This window comes from Triturus cristatus, chromosome 4_1, assembly GCF_964204655.1.
Source record: "Triturus cristatus chromosome 4_1, aTriCri1.1, whole genome shotgun sequence".
NCBI lineage: Eukaryota > Metazoa > Chordata > Amphibia > Caudata > Salamandridae > Triturus > Triturus cristatus.
This window is the reverse complement of record NC_140585.1, coordinates 957,123,581-957,143,255: the sequence shown is the minus strand read 5'-3', so window position 1 is coordinate 957,143,255 and position 19,675 is coordinate 957,123,581. Positions and strand designations below refer to the sequence as shown.

Below are 19,675 nucleotides of genomic sequence, written 5' to 3'. Positions count from 1 at the left end.
GCACTTTACCCCTGCAAGCCAGTAGTAAAGTGCCTGAGCTTCCCCTTTAAACATGGTCGAATAGGTATAGTCCTAATTGGTATTTTTTTTACTTGCCTAAAAGTCCTTAGTATATGGTACAAAACATACCCAATTGCCTGGAAGAGAAGCGCTACTAGGGGTCTGCAGTTTCTATTGTACCAGCTACAATAGCGGCAATAAAAACATAGCTTCCGGCCTGCCACTGTAGTGTGACTGTAACAAGGCAAAACATGCACTGCGACGTAGGGCTTATAGAAATTTAATGTTAACATGTCCTTGCAGTGACTAGCCCCCAAAAGCTGTTTTCACTGTGGCAGACATAGCTGTTCTATGTACAAAACCACAGGACAGATTAAATACGATTACTGTATCTCTGTAATAGGAACAGCTAGAAAAAATATTAAACAATTAATTTAAATAGTTATTAGACATCCAGTCCAATTGTGAAGGTGTATTTCAAATAAATACTAAGAAAAAGTAACTTTTAGAAAGGTATCTTTTCCCTGCCTGAAGTTTCTGTAGGCTAATTTGTATTGACTCTCTAGCTTTGCCCAGCCTGTGCTAAGCCATTAATAGGTGGGGAAAAAACTGTGACATGCTGAGGAGCAAATTATTAATAATCTGCTGGTGCAGGGTCACACCACTTCGCCACGGTTTCTTATCAAGTAAGGAGGAAACAACACTGGAGTAGTCAAACCATAGGTCATTTATTTTAATCATTCATGAATGGTTCTCCATCCGACAAGTACCATCAAGATACTCAAGGAGAGAACACACTAAGCGATGGTTACATGGGTTTATATAGGGGACAAACACAGACAAGAACGCCCAGATATATATAGAGCTCTGGGAAGAACACACAAATGAGACAATCGGTAAGAATCAACAACCTTGGTGCCTTGTGTAACTGTTGCGTCCTGAAGCTGCATAACAAGATAGGCTTATCTGGACAAACTTTGTCTAAGGTTTTATCATTGTTTAAAATACACACGAAACCCACAGTGCAGACATCAGCTGTTCTTTTGTGCTGACTTTGCATGTTTACGCAGCCTACAATGTCTCAACTTAGATTCGTGACCTAATGTTTATGAAAGTGTTGTGTCAAGGATAGAGTCAGGCTGAAAACAGGTCAAAGGTGAGCCTGGATGAAGCACAGCTGAATTAGAAAACTAAAGATTCAGATTTTAAGGTTTCACAATGTTTCACTGGAGCAAACAATAGGATGACCTGAATGGGCAATGCCAAAAGGCTGGCTGCCTCTTTTGGGACCTAGGCAAAAGAATGCCTGGACCATCATCCTACAATCTGATCTCTGCTTGAGCTCTCTGGAGTCTGCTGCTGCTTCAGTCACTGACTCGCCTATATGCGGCTGGACAAGACTGCAAGACAACAAAACATCTTGGTAGTGGCATCCACCCACTCGAAGCCCCATGATCAATAGTATTGATGTGTTTTTTTTAAGCTCTGGCTAAATGTTTTGTGATTTTGTTGGTGCACAGATATTAAAGTTTTCTTCAGTAGAATAGAGCAACTTTTCAGCTACAGAATTACTGAATTTATCTATCTATCTTCTGCCCAACAATTCATTGGGCTGAACCATAACCACTTTCAAGTATTTGGTTCAACCAGACATCCTAAAGCTAATACAACATGATATATTTCAAACTCTTACAATTTTCAAATAATGATGAAGGCACGCTAGGAACCTCATACACAGAAGACTACACAACCCAATCAGCGACTTCTATCTTGATGAAGTCAATGTTTTTAGAAAAATTTTGAAGGAGTTAAAATCAAGTCTAACAAACGAAAAGGTTTGAAACTCTGGCTCAAAGTGCATTCAGTAAAGGAACAGTTAATATCCTTCGTACAAGTAAATAAAGAAACTGAAACTAAATTAAAGCAACTGGAGTAAGAACACCAAACTAACACCTATCAAAAAGAAAAGCCTATAACCCGGAAATGTGAAGATCTTTCGAGTCGATCTTGCTGTTCTAATCTTCACATTGTGAGACTATCTTAAAGGGATCCAAACTAATATATTTTTATGGGTAGTCATCTTCAGCAATACATTTTGGACAAAGAGCCAAACTCCCTATTTCATCTAGATCAGGATCTCTGTGTAGCATGAGCACATAGTTTCATAAAGCATTCTAAATCCAAGAAGCAAACCTTGTATTATCAGTGTTTTGTTTTCAGGACTTCAACGTTAAGAAAAAACACTAGCCATTGCTAGAGATCCCTGAAGAATTCAAACTAAAGAAGGTTACTCGTCCTAGAGCTGGCTTTCCAGCTTACCTTAGTTGCTGGGGCCTCTCAAAAATAAACTGTCAAAAATCCAACCAAACCATCAAAGGTCTTGCATAAGCTAAACACATTTCTTATATGAGTGATGCTTATTCAACAGGGTGAATTCAATACAGAAGAAGATTAAATTGAATAATCATATTGGAACCACTTATTAACCCTGAGTAAAGCTCTACTGTTAATATAAGGGCAAAGGGGAATTCTCCCACACATATTGCTTGGATGTACTATTTATAACCAAAAGGGATCAGCCTCCTACTCTCTTCCAAAGTGGAAAGAGGAACAAGGCGAGGATGAGCTTGGATGTGGTAATAAGAAAAGAAGTAGAGGGGAAGTAAGTGGGGGTGGAGGGGAGAGACGAAAATGCAACAGAAAACAGGAAAGTACTAACTGTAGCCCATCTGAGTATATTGAGAATCACTTATCCAAAATTGATTAAGATTCTTAGCTGGAACGTGAAGAATACAAGTGGGTGAAAAGAGACCATATAATCAGAGGCCAGGCATCTGAATCTAGAAATGTTTTCCATACAAGAGACCTCTTACTACATCCAAAACCACAAAAGTAACATAAATTCACTGACTATCCATGACTCTGTAACTTCCTCAGCTGATGTCTGCACTGTGGGTTTCTTGTGTATTTGCAGGTATGAGAGGGATTACTGTATTGATATTTATAAGATTCAGTCATCTAAAACCGATTTAAAAAAAAAAAAAAAAAGAGTGCTGGTAGACATCAGCACTTTTCAGAACGACAGCAGCTTTTATTCTTCTTTCATTATACGCTCCCAACGATGATTGTCCTACATTTATTTTCTGACCTTTCATTGGTGTTGCCAAACTATCTCCATCTTTTACTTAACTGGGGTTTTAACAGTATTTTAAATGTTGAACTGGATACCACCAACCCCACACACACAGAGCATATGAGACAATCTAGACTTAGTTTAATTATTATGATGCACACTTTGAATTTACTAGATATTGGAGACATCAAAAACCGAAAGGCAGAGAATTATTTTTTCCTCAGTCAGGGCCTCATGTAGGTAGCCAAATACCGGTCGGTAACGGCCGATATTCGGTAAATATGCCGTTAACGACCGGTATTCAGACAAGTGAGATGTAGGAGTCCAAAAACCACTTTTCGGTAAATATGAGGCGGTAAATACCGATTCATATTTACCGAATTCCAAAATACCGAATCAGAGTTACCGAATACATAATTAACGATTCGGTAAACATGAAGTGGTAAATATGAAGTGGTAAAAATTAAAATGACATGTAGGAGCACTCGGTAATTAAGAAATCCAGGAAAATCGGTAAATAAGAGTCGGTAATTAACACGGATTGAAAGCAGGTGGTAACCATCAACAGTGCAGATAAGCAATCCCAAAATGCAACAGCGTGGACAACATGGCCGCAATGTACGTCATTGCAAGGCGCCTACGTCTACAGGCAGCAGGACTGAGGGTGTGGCGACGGGAGGAACAAATCTACAGACAGCGCATCACACTATTCCAGCTGACTGATGCAGAGATACATGAGAGGTACAGGCTACACCCCGAAACCATCATGGACTTAATCAGGGACCTACACCCACTCCTGGACCATCCAATAAGAAGGGCGCACGCCATACCCCCACATGTGCAGGTGCTCTGCAGCCACCATCTGTTGGCATCCGGCAGTTATCAGGTGGTGATAGCTGCGGTGGGTGGGGTATCCCAGAGTTGCCTGTCACGTTTCTTCAGGAAGTTCCTGGGTGCCATGATGCAGAGAATGCACCACTACATAAGCTTCCCAAACACACAGGCTGCACTGCAGAAAACAAAAACAGACTTGTATCACATGGCACAGTTCCCCCATGTCATCGGCTGTATTGATGGTACACACATCCCAATCTGTCCACCAGCTGACACAGAGCACATCTACAGGAACAGGAAGTCCACCCACTCCATCAATGTGCAGGTGATCTGTGATGCAGGGAACATCATCACAGATATTGTTGCAAAGTTTCCTGGGAGCACCCACGACTCTTACATCTTCCAGAATAGTGGGATCTACACACGACTGAGTGCCGGAGAATTCGGAGAGGGATACCTGCTAGGTAAGTAACAGTGACGCCCCTTGAAACCTGCAAATCATAGTGTATAGAGGCATGTCACTGATGGTTCCCTTTTACTCATCCAGGCGACAGTGCATATGCATGCCGTTCATTCATCCTCACTCCCTACCTACACCCAGCAACCCAGAGTGAGAGACGATACAACGTGGCACACAAAACAACACGCAATGTGGTGGAGCGCACGTTTGGACTACTGAAGAGCAGGTTCCGCTGCCTGCACAAGAGCGGAGGCGCACGCCAGTACAAACCCATCACCTGCTGCAAGATCATTGCCACTTGTGCAATGCTGCACAACCTTGCCACGAAAAAAGGTACAGATGTGGAACTAACATATTTTGAGGACAACGAGGATGAGTCAGGCCAGCCAGAGGGCAACGCAGCTAGAGTGCCAACTGCAATCGATGGGAGAGAGAGACGGGCAGAGATCACATGCAACTATTTCTGAGTAAGTGAGCGGACACAGCGAGTTGTGAGAAGTCATGACGTAGTTTTAATGTGGCACCACGCCATGAACACATGAACAGGCCAATCTGGCAATATACCATCTATACAAGGAGTATGTCCAGGGTTACGTCACCCAATGGGAAGTGGCTAAGCAGGGCTACATCAATGTTTGCGCATACGCGCTGCAGTGGTGGATTGCACGGCCTGTGCATCCTCACTAGAGCCAACCCCAAGCCGCCTGCTGCTCCTGCGTGCTTCTGGGACGGGGGGTGTGATGCTGCTGCTGGTGTCGATGCTCTCCGCAGCATCCCCTGCAGCAGTTGTCGACGCCTGACTAGTCAATAGCACCCCTAGTGCACTTGTCACCTGCACCATCCCCCGAGACAGGTCGCTGCAGCACTGTGTTAGGCCCTCCTGCATCGTCACAGAGCGCCGGCACAGTAGAGAAGTCGCAGTTGCCAGACGGTTGAGTGCCCTGCTGGTAGTGTCCCTTCTCTGGCGTTCCCGGCGCCGTGCTTCGATGTCAGCATCTAATTTGCTGCACAACTGCTGGATTGACTGGGACATGTCCCGAATGCCCGCAGCCATGCCGCTAATGTTATTGTCCATGTTGACTAATGTTGTCTTCATCACCCGCATGTGCCTCTGGACTGACATGACTGCCTTGGATTGCAGGCGCTGTTGTTTCAACATTTGGCCCTCGAGCCCCAAGAAGACACCATGGCCGTCAGTGGGTGCTGGTGGACTCTGGACACGCGACCTGCGGCGCCCTCTTGCTCCCGTCTGTGCTGCCTGTGAGGTGTGGGGCACAGTGGCATGGCTCCCTTCCTGGGGCCCGGTGCGGTCTTCTGGGCCCATGCTGTCGTCTGACGAGGTGTCTAAGGCTCGTAGCCTGGCTGCTGGACGCCTCCTCATTCTCACACCTGCAAGCGGAGATGTGGCCGGTGATTCGAACATGAGTGGCGATGCTGGCTCTGGTTGTGGTGATGCTGGCTCTCGGTGAGGTGATGCTGGCTCTGGGTGCGGCGAGGCTGGCTGTGTTGGTGATGCGGCTGCCAGTGGGCCTGCTCCCTGGTCTGAACTTGTGCTGGCTGGAGGTGATATTTGTGGCCGGTGTGCCGTCTCTCCTGCAGCATGCCCTTTCCTGCATGATGTCACATCTGTGGACAGAAATACAACATTGGCTCAGTGTCCCCGAAGGGCTGCATTGCAAGCGTCACAATAAATCATTTCACATTCCAATATGTCCTCTGTCTCCTTGTGCCTCGAGTGCGTGACATGCCTTGTTGCCCTGTAACATTTACGTCATGGTTAGTGTTGCCCTGACTACATCTCCCGGAATGCATTGCCTGTCTGCACTGACACGTGTGGACTGCAGTGTGATTCTCGTTTCACAATGGGGGATGTGGGATAGGGGTAGGGGGGGCTACATTGCTGTGCTTTCGTCTTACCTTGGTGTGTTGCGGCTCTGGCAGAGCTGTCGGCGTCCCCAAGACCCTCGACGCGCTCCTGCTCGATTGTGGCCGCCACCAGCTCCTCCAGTTCGGTGAGGGCAGGTGCCCTGTTGGTTCCACCTCCGGTCTGGCTGGCCTCCTTCTGGATGTCGCCCATCTTCCTCTTGGTTACAATCCTCAGGTCATACCAGCGCTTTTTGAGGACCTCAATGTCCCTGTGGGTCACTCCCACAGCATTGACCTGCGCCTGGATGGCCAGCCATATGTTGCGCTTTTCAGCCTCAGGCACTTGCAGGGATTGCCTTCCAAACAGCTTCTGGTGCTGCTTCACCACCTCCTCCACCAGCACCTGGAGTTCCTTGGGGCTGAATTTCAGCTTCCTCCTCCTTTCCCCTCCGTCTCTCTGTGTTCTCTGGCTGGACATGCTGTTCGTTTACCCGCTCGCACATGCAACGGCTCCCTGCCTCTCCTCTGCACTCCAAGCCTCTCCAGGGTCGGCTAATTATGTACACCTGCCTGGGTGTGGCCACTTCGGCTAATTATGTACACCTGCCTGGGTGTGGCCACTTCGGCTAATTATGTACACCTGCCTGGGTGTGGGCACTTCCTGGTTGGGTGGGCTGTCGTTGCACAGGATTAGCTGTTTCGTCAAGTCATGTGATTTTATTTACCGAATCCGTACATACCGATTCGGTATTTTCCGATTCGGTAAATACCACCTCGGTATTTTCCGATTCGGTAAATACCACCTCGGTATTTTCCGATTCGGTAAATACCACCTCGGTATTTACCGATTCGGTGAATTCCGGTTCGTGATTACCGAATGTTACCGAATCGGTAACTGTTACCGAATTTTTACCTACATATAACTTACCGATTCTAATTTACCGATTCGGTACGGCTCGGTATTTAAGAACCGGTAAAATTTATTTACCTACATGAGGCCCTCAGTCACCTAACCAGTATTCTCTTATTGACTTTTTAGTTATCACCGTGATTAGAAAAAAAAGAAAGCTGGCTGCCATTGCCAAGTGTGTTTGACTTTGCCAATGCTTGTTGCGAGTATTCACTAAAGTGTAAAAAACGACAGCCAGGCTGATACTGGCCCAAAAGATTAATGACCATAGCCAGACCATTACTTCTACAACATGTAAACCATTGTTTAACTTGGCATCCTTGGCGTGGTTCCCCTGACTATTTGCCTTCAGAGCTCCTGTTTAGCTGACTTCGTTTTTGCTGGCTTTAGGACATTGGGAACATTCCCACTGCTAACCAGTTCTAAAGTGCATTTGCTCTCTGCTTAAAACATGATTAATATTGACTTATCCACAATTGGCATATTTAATTTTCTTATAAGTCCCTAGTAAAGTGCAGTACATGTGCCCAGGGCCTGTAAATTATATGTTCCACGTAAGAAGTCTTTGAAACGTCTCAGGCCTGCCACATGTCGACCTGGCAAGATAACCCTCCTGTCCGGCCCAGACCTTCCTGTTTAATATGTTTAAGTCACCCCTAATGTAGGCCCTAAACAGCTCAAGGACAGGGTGCAATACATGTACTTTTCTCCCATAAAATAACATTGGGATTGCCTTATTACATTTTTGTAAGTGTAATTTCCAATTGGGAAGAGACTGGACTCCCAAATTTGGTGTTTACCGAATCACAGTTTAAAATCACAACTTGATGATGAAGTCTGATTGAAAATGGTAATTCTAAAAAGGCCACTTAAAGATAATTGCCAAAAGAACATATGATGGATTGAATGCTGAACAAATCAAGCATTCACCCCCTGTCACATATCTGGGTTTAATCCATTGTTTTTTTGCTCACCACGCCACCTCAGATTGGACTCAGCCATATGGAAATCAGTCTTGACCCTGCTCCCCATGGGAACAGTCCAGCCCGAACTGCCAGGCCATGTCCTCCCTGGACCAGAAACAAGCATCTTGGGACTGGTTTCAGGATCTCACCCCTCACCTGCCAGGCTAGTTTGAATCCAGTGGCGCAGTGAGCACAGGATCCATGTCTGGCACACCCTTCCCACTTAGGGGCGGGCAAAAGCAAAAAGAACAGATAATGGACGGAATTCTGAACAAATTAGGCATTCACCCCCAGTCAAAAATATGGGTTTAATCCATTGTTTTTTTTTTCCTCACCACACCACCACAGTTAGGCTCCAGCTATATGCAAATCCGTCTGCTCCCCATCCGTCCATCCCCTGTTCTTTTTGTATTTGTCGCCCTAGGGGGACGGGAGTGCCCAACCGTGCGTCCCGTGCTTGCTATGCCACTGGAAATAAGCTAGCCTGGCTGATATGGGGTGGTACCCCGAAACCAGTCCCAGGTGCTGGTTTCTGGTCCAAACTGGAGTGGCATGGTGAGAAAACAAATTATGGATTAAGCTCATATCTGTGACTGGGGGATGAATGCTTGATTTGTTCAGCATTCTGTCCACCCCAGATGTGGGTCCTGTGCCACTGGATTCACGCTAGCTGGCGTGATACCCCGAAACCAGTCCCAGGATGGTGGTTTCCGGTCCTAGTAGGACCTGACACAAAGCATTGCATACCCCCCTCTATTGAGTCTAGAGCCAGGCTACGAAGGGCAGGAACTCTGTACACTTCAAAGGCATCTCTTTGAAGTCTCCCCCACTTCAAAGGCACAACTGGTTATACGTACTGTACCGCTGACACCACCACTAGAGTACACTTTTGAAACCGTGAATAGTGTCCCAGAAAGGAGGACTGCTGTGCTGCTATAAGGACTTCCACTCTGCCTGGACTGCTCTGCTGTCCTTGCCAGCGGGTGAGCAGGACTGGACTAGCATCTCTCCAACCCAAGTGACTCCAAGGGCTCGCTCGCTAGCTTACCTCCTCTTTTGAAGTCTCAAGGGCTTCAAACACTTCCAACTCACCCTGCTACAGCACATGGACTCTGCCACCTGAGAGTCTTCACTGCCAAGTGGTGCTAACCCAGTCCTGGATCCCTGGAAGTGGGAATAAAGTGTTGTTCCAGCAGAATTCCATGCATCAATGCCATTGCGCGGTTTAACACTGGCACATCTCCAACGGTGACGCATCACCGCTGTTGTGAGGATCGACCGCGATGCATCGCTGCTGCTGTGCGAATCAATTGCACCGCATTCCCGACTCTGCTGCCCATCAAACCCACGTACGACGCATCTTCGACTTTGTGCAGCTCGGAGGCTACGCATCGCCCTCATCTGAAGGATCGTCGATTACACATTGCCTCCTCTGCTCCTTATATCTCGTCCTCAACGCAAACAAGGCACTTTGCAGCGGATCAAGGTTGGTTTCTGTATCTGACCCGTGCTCCATCGCAGTTTGCCTGAACCTTTGGATGTAGCCCTGTCTAGCGTGACCAGATAGCCCGGATTTGTGCTTTATGCTTTTTAGCACTACATTTCAGTTTATTCTTTTATAAAATCTTAACTCCGGTTCAACTCATTGGATTTTTGTTGTTTTGTTCATGGTATCTTTTTGTGTCGAGTTTTCAGTTTGTTGTATGAAGAGTAACTAAAGGGGATGATGGACGGAGTGTTGAACATTGCAAGCACTCGCCCCCAGTTAACTGATCTGGGTTTAATCCATCATCATTCTTTAGCTCACTCCGCCACCCCAGTTCAGACATGGCCATATGCAAATCAGTCTGAACCTGTGCCTCATGGGAACAGTCCAGCCCGAACTGCCAAGCCATGTCTACCCTGGACCGGAAACTAGCATCCTGGGACCAGTTTCTGGCTAATCGGCCGTCATCAGCCAGGCTAGCTTGAATCCAGTGTATGAAGTGTTGCACAAATACTTTACACATTGCCTGTTAAGTGAAGCCTGACGGCTCTGTGCTGAGCTACCAGGGGTTGAGCACAGGTTAATTTAGGGTGTGTTTGTGACTTACCCTGACTAGAATTGTGGTTCCTGCTTGGACAGGGTGCATCTCTCTGTCAACCAGAAACCCATTTTCTAACAACCACCATTGCAGCTCCCTTCAACTATGTGTATTCAGGCCCGCTGAGATTTGAGAATGGAATGCTTGGTAAGCTTGGTTGGACCTTTCAGTAAGTAGGCTCCCGGTTAGCCTAGTGCAGAAGTAATATACATATTTGCTAGTTAAGCTTATAATATCCACATCTGCTCAGTGCCAGAGTGACACCTATTGTTATATAATGATGCAGCAATAATTTGTATATTTGCCCAGTGATGCGTTTGTGTGCATCTGAAGCAAAAACAAGTTTCCAAACAAACTGTTTCTTGATGGTAGAAACCAACTTATTTTATCAGCCTTCGATGTTAGATGGATGAACCCTGTAGGAGGCTGGCTTAGTATATGGTGCACACTCATTTAAGTGAAGCACCTTACACTAATCCAGCCAACCCTTGTGGTGATTTTAGTGGTCTTAGACAATCATAAAAAGCTCTCCAAGTGGTAGCCGTGGAGAGCAGTCTTCAGGCTTAGTCCAGAAGGAGTGTTAAGCAGCTAGTTTGACCAGAACTAATCATATAGTGTAGGTTAAACGGAAAAAAAACACACTTGTTTTGAAAATAAGTATATTATACACAAACCCACACACATCGCTGGAAACATCCTAAACGTCATTTTTGTTAATCCAGAACTAGTTACTCCAGTCAGATGGTCAGGCAGCCATTTACTTGCTTTCCAACACAAAACAACGCACCTAAAGCCACCTCACATGCATCCACCTATGGACTGTGGAACAAACTCAAATTTGGACACTAAGGAACACAACTAACATCCAGTACAGATCTAGGGCACAATGCATTTTGTAAAAAATAATTTGAGAGTGACTATGGGAAGCTTTTGTAATCCTAATACCACTAAGAACAACATAACAGAACAAAAGAAAATTGGCACCTTGGAGAAATGCAGAGCTAAAAGAGATAAAACAGCAAATTAGAAAGCTGCAATGCACCTGGCTCAAAACTGACTAACGGAAACTTAACAGATTTATACAAATCAGCAATCAAAAAAAGCTATGAAAAATAATTTTCAGACCGAGTTTAAAATGGTGGATAAGCAAATAAATAATTTTATAAAATTCTTACTGAATTTTATAAACCAAATTGCCTAGAAGGAGCTCATCCCATTAATCAAGATTTCACAGACAAACTGGCAAATCATTACAAGACCAAAGTAGACATGTTGGACTCCTATTTAAAATGAAGAGAAACTACCAGCACCAACCCTTTTCCCAAAACAACACTTCCAAAAGTAGACTAATCCAGCCTCTACATTTCTTCCAACAAATATCACACAATTAATTTATAGCCTGCTGGCAGCCCTTCTGACCATGTCCAACACAAACCTGCAAGAAAATTATTTTAACTACCTCTGCTGCCACACCAGTAAGAAGAATCATCAACAATTCTTTACCTGTGGGAATAGTTCCAGAAGATCTAAAAAAACAAAATCCTACATATGCCCATTACTAAAGAAAACAAACATGGACCTGCTTAACCCTGACAACTACTGACCAATTACAAATGGACCTTTTCTGGCCAACTGATGGAAAGAGCAGCATTTTCCCACATGTCACAATTCCATATTTTCAGACTTACTAACAGAATTCTGTCCAGGAAGAGGGACAGCATCTGCCCTCATTGCCACCTGGGATGGCCTTAAGAACAAGTATTTTTTTTTAAATCGCTGTTATTGGCATTTAATATTATAGTACAAGACATTAGCCTCAAGCAGTTAACAGGCAGGTAAGGGGATGGAGGAGAGGGGCTCGGTGGGGTCGAGAACAGAGAGGGGAAGGAATAGCCAGCATATATCACATCTTAATTGCAGCATATTGGAATACATGGTTTGGACTACACATTGACATTGCCTCGTCAAAGCCTGGGCCTGATCTACATAGAAATCGACGTTATAGGGTATGGTAAAGGAAAGACGTGTCCCGCAGGGCATTGGATCGTGGACAAGGGATAGGAAATGCAACACGACCACGGGTCTCTTTTATAGTACCTCCCCCAGTGGCGCACCTGGTGCATGCAATCAATTGTAGGTCTCACTCAGGGTGCTTTTGACGGAAGGGAGTGTATTGCAATCTCAGATATGTTAAGAGTGGCTCCCAGATGTCCTTGGGCCGGGCTGTCAAGGGCATCCGCTCCTAATAGGTAGCTAATTATTCCTGGCAGTACATTTCATCCTGCTGCAACAGTATGGCTCTGGGTACAGTTTCTTCCCCCAGTGTTTAGCTAGTTGGTATTTGGCTAGGAGTAGGAGCATAGCTGCTAGGCTGTGCTGGTGGCAGATCTTTAACATACCTTAGTAGACTGATCACTGGGGTTTGTGGTATAGGATGGCTGGTGATTTGTTGGAGAATAGACTGTACTTCATGCCAGTAGTGTGCTATCCCGAGGCATTCCCAAGCTAGGTGTAAAAACGAGACCTGAGGTGCCGAGCATCTCACAGCGCACCTTCTCCCTCAAACTCATGTGTTGCAGTTCTAGGGGTGTACGATCTAGCCGATGAAGGAACTTGAAATGAATGAGACGCAATCTGTAGCTAGGCGAAAGGGCTGCGGTTTGTTCACAGCAGTACGTCCATTGCTCAGTGGTTAGAGTTGGATCGGTGTCAAGCGCCCATTTAGGGTAGGCTTTAGGGGTACATATGGGCGCCTTATGTTGCATTACAGTGTAGAGGCATGGGACCAGCTTACGATGCGAAGCATTCGTGAGCATATGTTCAACTGCATGTAGCGTAGGATGTTGCTCAAGGAAAGAAGCCGGCCATCCGCAGCATGTGATGCAAATTTGATGGCATGGCAGACTAGTATGTCCATCACGGTGAGGAGGGGGTTGTCCGTTAGGGCAGACCGGGGTAGAAACTGTCCATCCTGGTACAGATCAGCAAATGTGAACAGGTTCCGCCTGTGCACTCGCGACCTTGCGCCATCATCTTGTTGTGTCGGTAGCATAGGGTTGCGCTCAATGGGGGCGTAAATGCACTTTAAGTTAGCTATTCGGCAGTCTGTCCCACGCCCATCTAACACAGCCCACAGTGTTGATCCCTGCGCGTGTAAACGTGTGTGTTTTGTATAGCGCAGTGGACAGTGGGTCTGGAGAAATTCTGTTGGCCTCTACTGCTACATGGGGCTAGAATTTGATGGGGTATAGGCGAAAACGCTAATATTGGGATTGGGCACTCCATGCTTAAAGCACCATGTCGGGTGCATTGAGACCGCCCTGGCGCAGAATCCGATTCATCAGTAAATGTTGAAAGAATCTTGTGGTGAGCGGTAGCGGGAGATTCAAGCAGATGTACAGAAATTTAGGCAGTACCACCATTTTGGCTATTGTCAATCGTCCAGATAGTGATAGGGAAAGTCGGTTCCACATTGGGATTCTCTCTTCCGATCAGGACATTGCACTACCATAGTTAGCTGAAATGCATATGAATTGCGGCGAGCTAAGTCATATGCCCAGGTACTGTACCGGCTCTGTAGCCCATTCTAGCGAAAACTCCGCTTCAAACCATGTCGTACTGTTGGTGAGTGGAAAGATAAGGGATTTGGCTCAGTTAATGTTTATGCCCAACATGCCGCCAAAGCGAATGACCTCTCTGATGATGGGGTCAAGATTTTCTTGGGGTTGTCGAATGTACAGTGCAATGTCATCTGTGTACATGGAGATCAGTAAACTCCTCAGCCTAAAGTGAAGTCCCCTGTGGGGGTGGTGTTGGCACAGGCAGACGGCTAGGGGCTCAATGGAAAATAAAATCGGGGATGGGGGCATCCCGGTCGGCAGCCCTGTGAGATAGGGAACAGGTTTGATATCATCCCATCCACATGTAATATAGCAGTTTGGGAGGTATACAGTAGGTGAATGAGACTTACAAATTGAGGGTGCCTTGTTGTTTGGAAGGCTGCAAATTACTTGCAAGACCTCCTCTTCTGAAAAGAGTCTAAACATACACTTGCGTATGGTTGAGCCACAGAACGTGTATAGTATCAAGATAGGAGTCCAGCTCCTCAGTAAGCAGTGTGGAGTTTGTCTGGAATAGTCTAGAATAAAAGGAGGTCATCAAGGTAAGTATGGAAGCGGGAGTAGTTTGACCGTCCGAAATCTCATCTATTAGCTCTACTACGTAGTCATGGGCCCTGGGTGTGCGTAGAATATCAGCCAGTGTCCTACTAGCTCGATCCCCTCCTCACCGTATTGATGTGCCTTGGCTTTGTGGGACAGATAGTGTAATTTACGTTCTGCCTCCTCATTGAATTCAGAAAGATTTTCACGTAAAGTGCCATAGTGGCAGAAGTTTCGGAACTATAGCAATTAAGTTTGAGCATCCGAAGTAAGTTTTCGATTCGAGCTAATCTTGTACATATTGCTTTGAGTAACCCTGCTTGTTACGCAATGTATACTCCTCTAATGAAGACCATGAATGCCTCCAAGGGAATTGTGGGGAATTAACCGAGCCCTCGTTAGTCGCAAAGTAGTCAATAATGGCAGAACGTTTTTCAGCGTGGAATACTTGATCCCAAGTGCGCCGGGAGGCAGGCGCCAAGTGAATGCGCAGCGAGGTAGCTAATGGTAAGGAGAGTACCAGGAGTATGGAGCATGATCTGACAACGTGCGGGGAGCTGTGACACACTAACTGTCCCTGTAAGGACGTCACAGGTCGTCAGCCTATTAATCAATGCGTGACCAAGCACCGTGGGCCGATGTGACGCATGTTCCCTCTTTACGATCACCGTTTAGGTGCCTCCAAGCTTCATCTAAGTCGTAATCCTGCATTAGGGTGGGAATTTGCGCTGCTCCATTGGGGTGAGGTCGGCGAGATGTGCCCGATCTGTCCAAACTCTGGTTGAGGACAACATTGCCCCCTCCCCATATTACAGCGCATGGTCCTAAATTAACTATTTGTCGCCAAACCTCAGCAAAGAATTCTGGGCAGTCAACATTTGGCCCGTACATGCAGGTAAGTATGTCATAGAACCCTTCCGTGTTCCTCTTCACTTGGGTGAGCCTCCATGGTAGGCCCCTTTGAGTTAATATGGCAGTCCCGCGGGTATAATTAGAAAAATCGGATGAGTGTATTTGGGATATGGAGCATGTCGTGGAGTTAAGGCATGCCCAGCTACATATGCAGGGTAAGGTGCAAGTCCAAAGTCCCAAGCATTGGTCATGTGAATGGGTATGGGGAGACAGTGTTGCTGTGTCAGGGTCCTTCCAGAAATGAAAAACCATAACAAAAAAAGAAAACAGTTTAAAACAATACAACAAGAACCCGCACCCTTCCACTCCCACACCCAAACTTGGTTGAGAATGCCAATCCCATTCACATCCCCAAAACAATGCTTCATAAATAGGACTCATCCCGATGGGCAACTGAGAGCCGAGTGAACTTCCCAGCCAATTTTAGACTGGGTGGCTGAAATGGTGGGACCACCCATGTAATTGTCCACCGGTCCAGGTTCAGTATTAGATCTGTGCTTATGGTGACATATAAGGCACAAGCAACGCTGGCTGGCCGGTCACAGCCACATCTCCCAGACGGAGAGGGCAGTAGTATGTCAAAGATCTCGAGTGTCAGTGCTGTTAGTCATTGTCATTAATATGTGTCTTCTCTCGGCCCCGCAGGGACCCCAGCGGTGATCTTGTTGATATACTTCTGGAGAACTCGGGGGCTGCCTTCGCGTCAGTTAAGTGGTGTGCTCTTCCTTCGTACATGACACGCAATTTGGCAGGGTAGAGGAGGGCATATTTGATCTCTCCTTTTTTGAAGAAGGTTTTGGCGGACAGAAATTCTCTGCTGGTGGCCTAGACTGCAATGGTAAAATCAGGATAGAATGAAATCACATTGCCTTGGTATTGTGTTTCGCCACGTTCCCTCGAGAGGTGCAGAACTGTCTCTCTATCTTTGTAATTAAAGAAATGCGCAATTATGGGGCGGGCTGGCTTCCTCCATATGTTCAATGGCTATAGATTCAGGGGCACCTATAATGCGCAAATTATTGCGCCTCTAAGTCCTCATTCTTGGCCTTTATGAGATCAAGAACTTTATCCATTCTGAGTAAATGTTCACCGGTCCGTAGCGTGGGTATCCTCCAAGTCCGAGACTCTAGCTTGAAGGTGATCCAGACAATCATCGTGCTTCTCGACGCGTTATTTTATCCTGTCAAGGCGACTTGCAGTGAGGTCTAGCTTGGCATCGATGGTCTGCAGGCTAGTTTTCACATCAACAAGGATTTCTTTGAGATGATTATCACAAATGATAACCTCCATGGAAGGGGCAGTGATCATCTCCTGTGGCTGCTCCATTTCTATCTGGCGTGAGGATTTCTTACTTTCGAACAGGATTCGGGATTGGCATGTATTGTATATGCCCATCTTTTTCAACTTAGGCCACATGTGCAATCAGTATGCGGCGGCAGTGCAGATATCAAATCAGCCCGAAGATTCAAATTCTATCCAATGGTTCGAAAAGTTGAAGTGCAGTAGCGGGGTAACCAGGGGGGAGCCCAGTGTCACTTTTGGCCTGCCATGTCTCTGTTTTTCCTCCACAGCGCAGGGACCCCTCCAAGAGGACTGGATCAAGGCAGATATATATATGGACGCTTGTGGGAGACTGCAGAATGTACTCAAATGGCCGGTAGAGCTTGCAGCATGATGGGGCCCGACTACCACAAGCAATTGCCAGTGGTTAAGTGGTTAGACTTATTACAAGCATTCCTCCCATCACCTTTTGTGTGTTTGATGTAACGCTACCCATTTGGTCTTCTATGCAGACAATGCCTTCCTCTACTTGAAGCAGCCTAGGGTATCTGTCCCAATACATAGGACCCATTTAGAAATATCTGAGAGTGTTGCTGGCCCAGAAAAACTTAGTTTATATGGCCCTATCCTCACTCCTGTCTAGCCACGACTTGATTGATGTCTGGGATTCTAAATATCCTTTGGATTCAGGGTATACATACTACTCTTGCCCACACAAAAAGTATGTCCGCCTGGATTACTTTCTAATTTCGAGGGGGATTCTGGATAAATCCAGGATAAAGAAACTGCCGAAATTGTCTGATCACAATCCCCTGGCTCTCGAGGTTACGATCCAGCAGAGCTCAAAGCAACCATTATCAATGGACCTTTAATAAAAAAAACTACTGGATGATGCAATTTTTATAAGCATATTCAAAAGTGGATAATCGATTATTTTGACACTAATAGATCTAGTGCATTACGAGTCATGGTATGGGATGCCCTTAAGGCAGGATTGAGGGGAGAGATGGTCCTCTTTGCCTCCTATACTAGGAAACAACAAATAACTAGAGAATAGGAGTTTATTAGATAAACTGGCTGAGACCGAGAGGGAACATCTGTTACTGATTACGCAAGGGTTAGATGTAGTACCAACAAAAGTTGCAGCAGAACACCAGACTCATAGGAGTGAGAGCTATGAGTATGGAGAGGCAGCAGAGAAACTCCTAGCCCTATGGATAAGGCAAAAAAAATCTAAAAATTAGATAGTCTCAATAAAAAAGGATGGGAAGATGTATACGGACCCTGGCGACATAATACGGGGCTTTCAGGAGTTCTATCAGGATCTATATAATGAGGAATGTCAGGAGCGCGTAAGAATTCCCCAGGAGGGTTATCTGTATGAGGAGGGAAATCTGTATGAGGAGGGAAGGAAGCCAGATCTGGCTGCTAGAAGGAAGTTAGAAGCCAATATCTCACTTGAAGAGGTGCAAAACACTATACATCAGCTTGCTTCAGGGAAAGCGGTGGGCCCAGATAAGATCCCTTTGAAGTTCTATAAAATTTTCCAGTTAGAATTAGCCCCTCTGTTTTAGATCTGTTTCTAGGGGTACAACAAAGCGGAAGCCCACCTGAGTCCTGGAAAGGTACGAACATCGTTATCTTCCCTAAAAAGAATAAACCTCTGGATAGCCCTACTTCCCATCACCCCATCTCCCTGATAAATTGGGATGCAAAAAATGTAGCCTGTCTGGTTACGCCATGGCAGCACAGTTTTATACCCATAAGGAGTACAACTGACCATATAAGACGAGCTATAATATTATTTAACATTGCCAGAGAAACAAGTGGCCAGATGGCTATGATCCTCCTTGATGCTGAAAAAGCTTTTGATTGGGTGGCATGGAAATATCTATGGGGGGTTCTGATAGCTAAAGGATTCGGACCCAGGATGATCACAGCTATTATGGAAATGTATGTAGACCCGTGTGCTAGACTCCAGCTATTGGGCAAAGAATCTGGTATTATAACAGTGGCTAGAGGAACAGGGCAGAGGTGCCCGTGATCCCCTATTCTATTTGCCCTTTACATAGACCCATTCATTAAGCAGATATTACATAATCAGGAAATCACTCCAGTTTTTGCAAACGGCTATGAGACAAAAGTATTCGCATACGCTGATGATATTGCTATAAGAACATCTAACCCAGAGACAGCAATAAAGGAACTGGAAACATGGCTGAATTATATGGCTGTAGTTCAGGATATCTATTGAATAAAGCAAAAACCCAGATAATATGCATAGATAACATCTCCCTTCAGGATACTCGGCAGGTGACCACTACTACATATTTGAGATTTAATATTAAGATGAAAGGTAGAGACGATTAGCCAGATTAATTTCAACCCTTTGATCAGCAAGATGTCATATCATCTGAGGCGTATGAATGCACTACACTGGTTAATATCCTTAAGATGGTAATGTTACCTAAAGTGTTGTATCTGTTTAGGTCCCTGCCTATAGAAAGGCTCTATACTGAAGACATTGGATTCCACTGTCATTAATTTTATTTGGCAGCATGGCAAAGCTAGAAGATCCCTGAAACTTCTTACTCTTCCTCAGGGGCATGGTGGATGGGCTGCCATAACCTTACGTTTTATTGCTTGGCTGCACTATTACAACAGATGAGCATACTTTTCTTTGAAAGAAACCCCAGCGAGTGTCTTGAAGGCCTTGGGGGTCCTGCAACTATTTACGAGCTTGCAGTCGGAGAAACGGATGGGGCTTTGTTGCTCTGTCAAATGGAACTTAGTTATTTTAAGAAGGTGCAATTTAAAATTATCAATGCCTGGAAAATCTGGGGGAGAATCCGAAAGTCCATGAAGATTGCAAAGTATAGTAGGTATACACCACTCTGGGGCTCTGCACTTTTCCCCCGATCTTCTATGATGTGATGGGGAAATAATGGGAGCCGCATGGTCTCACAAAGATTGGGAACATTTTCTTATCAGACCAACTGCGCTCCTTTTCTGAATTACAGAGGGATAATGGATACCAGACCGGTCTCATTTTAAGTATTTACCAGTAAAG

At 45.6% G+C, this 19,675-nt stretch overlaps 1 protein-coding gene across 1 annotated transcript in view; it reads left to right on the top strand.

Moving 5' to 3' along the window:
* LOC146855895 (protein RIC-3-like) overlaps positions 1 to 19,675 on the top strand; it is a 161,500-nt gene that overhangs the window by 25,325 nt on the left and 116,500 nt on the right. The gene's annotated exons all lie outside the window — the stretch shown is intronic.